This window comes from Pongo pygmaeus, chromosome 10, assembly GCF_028885625.2.
Source record: "Pongo pygmaeus isolate AG05252 chromosome 10, NHGRI_mPonPyg2-v2.0_pri, whole genome shotgun sequence".
Classification (NCBI taxonomy): Eukaryota; Metazoa; Chordata; class Mammalia; order Primates; family Hominidae; genus Pongo; species Pongo pygmaeus.
Window position 1 is genome coordinate 13328053 of NC_072383.2, and position 5658 is coordinate 13333710.

The following is a 5658-nucleotide window of genomic DNA, read 5'->3' on the forward strand; positions in this document are numbered from 1 at the left end:
GTCTGAGTCAGGTGGTAAAATTTGTTGTTTTCAAGCACCATCTTTTGATATACTTGGTTTCATATCATAATGTATTCAAGGTTTCAAGTGGTTCTTACATGCTCCCCTTTACTGAGATTTTCTTTTTCTAAAAAAATAATTTAAAAAATTTTAAAAGTAATTTTTTTTTCTTTTGGGATAGGTTCTTTCTCTGTCACCCAGCCTGGAGTGCAGTGATATGATCACGGCTCATTGCAGCCTTGACCTCCTGGGCTCAGGTGGTCCTCCTGCCTCGGCCTTCTGAGTACTGGCTGGGACCACAGGTGCACACCACCACACATGGCTAATTAAAAAAAAATTGTAGAGACAGGGTCTCCCCATGTTGCCCAGGCTGGTCTTGAACTCCTGGGCTCAAGTGATCCTCCTCCCTCCGCCTCCCAAAGTGCTGGGATTGCAAGCATGAGCCACCATGCCCAGCCTGAGATTTTATTTGCCATTCATCTTTTGACTCATCTCAGAATTGATCATATTCAGCCACTCTTACAAGAAAGCTTAGGATCCAGTAAACAGTTAATTCTTTATTATTATTATTATTTTTAAGACAGGGTCTCGATCTGTTGCCTTGGCTGGAGTGTAGTGCTGTGATCTCAGCTCACTGCAACCCCCATTTCCTGCTCAAGTGATCCTGCCACTCAGCCTCCTGAGTAGCTGGGACTAGAGGCGTGCACCACCACGCTTGGCTAATTTTTGAGATTTTTTTTTTTCTTTTGTAGAGATGGGGTCTCACATATTGCCCAGGCTGGTCTTGAACTCCTGGGCTCAAGCAATCCTCCCACCCATGGCCTCTCAAGGTGTTGGGATTGCAGGTGTGAGCCACCATGCCCCCAACCAACAGGGAATTCCTATTCACTTGTTTGTGTTATTGATTCCTTCAACTTCCCTGAGGCCCATAATGAGCCAAAAACCCACACCCATACTCCTTCTTTCTCTTTGCATGGAATTCTGGCTCCCTTCAGGGAGCAAGTGCCACACCTGGAAGAGCCCTCCCTCCCTGTGCAGCTTCTGGGAGCAGGTGCAGAGGTAGTCCTTGGAGAGCCCTGCAGATAACTTGTGTTTGTAATGACTCAGACAAGATGTTTGTCCTGAGCCCAGTGATTCAATCCAAGTCCAATCCAATCGTGGTCTTCAGCAGAAAAGAAGATGACATGTTAGTGAAATTTAGTTGCTGCATATGCCACACCAAATTGCCTGGTTCCAGTTGCGTCTAGTGCAACCCCCTTCCATGTGATGATCTGTCAATCCTGCTGGGTTTGTATCAACTCAACTCAGAAAACTCCTATGACAAGCCCATGTAGCCATGCTGTGAGCTCTGGGACATGATTGTAGGGGCTAGCACCATGTTTCCTGATTATGTAAAGCTACTATCTTTCTCTTTCTAAGAATAAATGCTTCCAGGCTAACTTTTTTTTTCCCCACCAGGAATTGAAAGAGAAAAAGCATGTGTCAATTTTTAGCATGATATCTTTTCTTTTCTTTTCTTTTTTTTTTTTTTGAGATGGAGTTTCGCCCTTGTTGTGCAGGCTGGAGTGCACTGGCATGATCTCAGCTCACCACAACCTCTGCCTCCCGGGTTCAAGCGATTCTCCTGCCTCAGCCTCCCGAGTAGCTGGGATTACAGGCATGTGCCACCACGCCTGGCTAATTTTGTATTTTTAGTAGAGACGGGTTTTTTCCATATTGGTCAAGCTGGTCTCGAACTCCCGACCTCAGGTGATCCACCTGCCTCGGCCTCCCAAAGTGCTGGGATTACAGGTATGGGCCACCGCGCCCGGCCTGCGTGATATTTTATGAACAATGGAAAAAAGCAGAGATCGTGATAATAGAGTTAGGTGGAGTCATAACTGAAACATTCAAGAAGAGATCCTTTACTAGATGGAAGTCTCTAGTGATGTGCCACAGGGCTCTGTCTTTGCATCTGTTTGGATAACGTTTTCATCAATCACTTGGATAAAGATAAAGCACATTTATCAAGTTTCGCACATGACACAAAATTAGGAAAGACTGAATAATAAAACCAGAATACAAATATGTTGCAATAAGCTGGAATAAAGATCCCAAACCAAGAATTTACCTTAATAGATGTAAATGTATTCGTGCCGTCAAAGTAAATTACATAAATACAAATTGGAAAGACTTGGTTTGACAGTAGTTTTTATGAAAAAGACTTGGTAGTTTGAGGTGTCTAGAAAACTGAGAAGGACCAGTGATGAGACAACAGCCAGAAAGTCAAAGCAATTGTAGGCAGCACTGACAATTTGTGAAGTCCAAGTCAAGGCATGTGCTGTTCCCCTGAGGTACCACATCAGAGCATAAAATCCACATCTGTGCAGCTCACTCTGATGGAGGAGGAGCTTCTAACAGAGGAGCTATTTTTGGAATTTCATGACATACAGAATGGCTGATGCGACTGGAGCTAGTTAATCCGGAGAGGAGGAGATGTTGCAGGGGCATGATCATCACCATCACTAACATTGACTGTGCGCTTACTCCGTGCCAGGCTCTGTTTGAAGTGCTTTATTTATTTATTTATTTATTTATTTATTTATTTATTTATTTTTGAGATGGAGTTTCGTTCTTGTCACCCAGGCTGGAGCACAGTGGCGTGATCTTGGCTCGCTGCAACCTCTGCCTCTTGGGTTCAAGCGATTCTCCTGCCTCAGCCTCTTGAGTAGCTGGGATTACAGGTGCCTGCCACCACGCCTGGCTAATTCTTGTATTTTAGTAGAGACAGGGTTTTAGCATGTTGGCCAGGCTGGTCTCGAACTCCTGACCTCAGGTGATCCGCCCGCCTCGGCCTCCTAAAGTGCTGGGATTACAGGCGTGAGCCACTGTGCTCAGCCTAAGCGCTTTAGATGTATAATATAATTTAATATGTATAAAAACCTCATGGGTTATTACTATTGTTATCCCTTTTTTATTTAACACCTGCAGACACTGAAGCACCCAGGGGCTAAGTAACACCCAAGGCAACACAGCTATCAAGTGATTGTCTGGGAGCCAGGGCGGGGTGGGCTGCCTCCAGATTTCTTATCCCTGTAACTCCCTGCTGCCTCCCAACCGTCTTTAATAACGATTGCCTAACAGGTGGCTCTGTGGTTAGAAATTTTAGGCAAGCAGATTCCAGGAGAGGTTCCTGCAAAATAGCGGGTCCTCTCTTGGCTGGTGATGTTCAAGCTCAATGAACTAATCAGTTCAATGCTATTCAAATAGCATGCACTCCATTCCTAAGGCAACTTGCATTGTAAAGCAAAGCTATGAAGCAGAGAATTGTCTTGTAACACACAACTACCGATGACATCCAACAATAACACTTATTAAAAGGTGAGGACACATCCTCCAGCTCTGCTGGGGACAATGTGGGGAATTCTGTCTGGAGCAAGGCCTTAGATAAGCTTGAGGCAGCTTGTAACTCTTAGGGTTTAGACTTTTATTGGCTGAGTTGTTACTCCTCATATTTGAATCTAAGAGCCATGGAGGGTTCTTAGATTGTCAGTTTTACTGGTCAGTTTTCTTTCCCTATACCTCCAACCCAAATGCTTCCTTTGCCCTTCAGGTGAAAATGGAAATGCTCTTCACTCTTGGGATGGGCCCTCACCTTTTAGTAAGTGTTATGATTGGGTGTCGATTAAAATTAAGGGGGCTGTGTGTTGCAGGACTACTCCTTTGTTCAGAGCCTTGCTTTAGAATGGGAGCTGCCATGGGAATAGAGCTCATGTTATGTTAATGTGACTTTATTGCAGACACGGTGATGATCTAAAATCCTTTGCAAAGGCACTTGAATTTTGTAAACACCACTGTGTTCTCCCACCTCAGATACATGTAGTCAATGTCCGAACTATTGCTTGATTTAATTCTTTAGACAAAAACTACTGTCTTTTTAAGAAAAGAAAAACAAACTAGACCATGTATTTGAGGGTGATTAATTGCATAAGAAAGAACCCCATGATTCGTGTTACTCAGTAAAATAAAAAAGGCTTGTGCGTTGTACTTGGGTAGCATGAGTTTATCATCTGAGTCACAAACCCATGACCTCTGGATACTTGGGAGCCAGAATGAGGGTCCAAAGGAGCATCTGACTGTACTGAATTAGAGGGAGGGAGAGGAAGGGGTGGGGTGCCAGGGCTTCCTTGGGAAGAAAGCATCAGAGTGAGGGTGAGGGGATGGGGAGTGAGAGCCGATAAGTAGGAGGAAGAGTTGTAAAATCAGAGGCCTGGCAAAGTAATGAAGATAAAAGAATGTTACACTAAAGTTAAAATTAAAGACTTAATCAGGAATTTGGATGGCCAGGTGCAGTGGCTCGTACCTGTAATCCCAGCACTTTGGGAGGCCGAGGTGGGCAGATCACGAGGTCAGGAGTTCAAGACCAACCTGACCAACATGGTGAAACCTCATCTCTATTAAAAATACAAAAAATTAGCCAGGTGTGGTGGCACGTGCCTGGAATCCCAGCTACTCAGGAGGCTCAGGCAGGAGAATCACTTGAACCAGGGAGGTGGAGGTTGCAGTGAGCTGAGATCATGCCATTGCACTCCAGCCTGGGTGACAGAGCAAGACTCCATTGCAAAAAAAAAAAAAAAAAGAGAATCAGGAATTCAGGGAAATATTAAGTTACAATTCCCAAACGGTCAGACCTGTATGTGAAATTGGGCAGATGGGTTTGACCTCATCATAGAACGTCCTTCCAGTTTTTCCTCTACGTTTCTAGAACACCCTGGCTTCATGAAAGACGGGGGACAAGGTGAGGAGGAGCGGCCTCCTGAAAGCACAGAACTCAGCCTGCTCAGGGATGGTTCTTTTGATTATGTTGGCCGTCCCCTCCCGCCCCCAAGGCCCTGGCTAGGTCCTCTGTCCTTTCCTTTCTCTGACAAACCTGGCGGCAGAGCCAGAAACAATGAATTGATGAATTGGTACCTGTATATTTTTCCCAGATCATCAGGGCTAGAGTCTGCATGCATGTGTGTTGCATTTAACTTTAAAAGAAAACTAGAGTTTAGAAAGAAAAATGGCTGTTTACATATTCTGCATAATGGAGAGGTTTCCTTCCTTCCTTCCTTCCCTCCTTCCCTCCCTCCTTCTTTCCTTCCTCCCTCCCTCCCTCCCTCCTTCCTTCCTTCCCTCCTTCCTTCCCTCCTTCCCTCCCTCCTTCCTTCCTTCCTCCCTCCCTCCCTCCTTCCTTCCTCCCTCCCTCCCTCCTTCCTTCCTTTCTTTCTTCCCTCCCTCCCTCCTTCTTCTCTTCTCTTCTCTTCTCTTCTCTTCTCTTCTCTTCCCTTTTCTTTTCTTTCTTGACAGAGTCTCACTTTGTTGCCCAGGCTGGAGTGCAGTGGCGCGATCTGGGCTCACTGCAAGCTCCGCCTCCCAGGTTCACGCCATTCTCCTGCCTCAGCCTCCCAAGTAGCTGGGACTACAGGCGCCTGTCACCACGCCCGGCTAACTTTTGGTACTTTTAGTACAGATGGGGTTTCACCACATTAGCCAGCTTGGTCTCGATCTCCTGACCTTGTGATCCACCCGCCTGGGCCTCCCAAAGTGCTGGGATTATAGGCATGAGCCACCATGCCTGGCCTCTCTTCTCTTTTCTTTTCTTTCTCTCTCTTTTTCTCTCTTTCTTTCTTTCTCTCT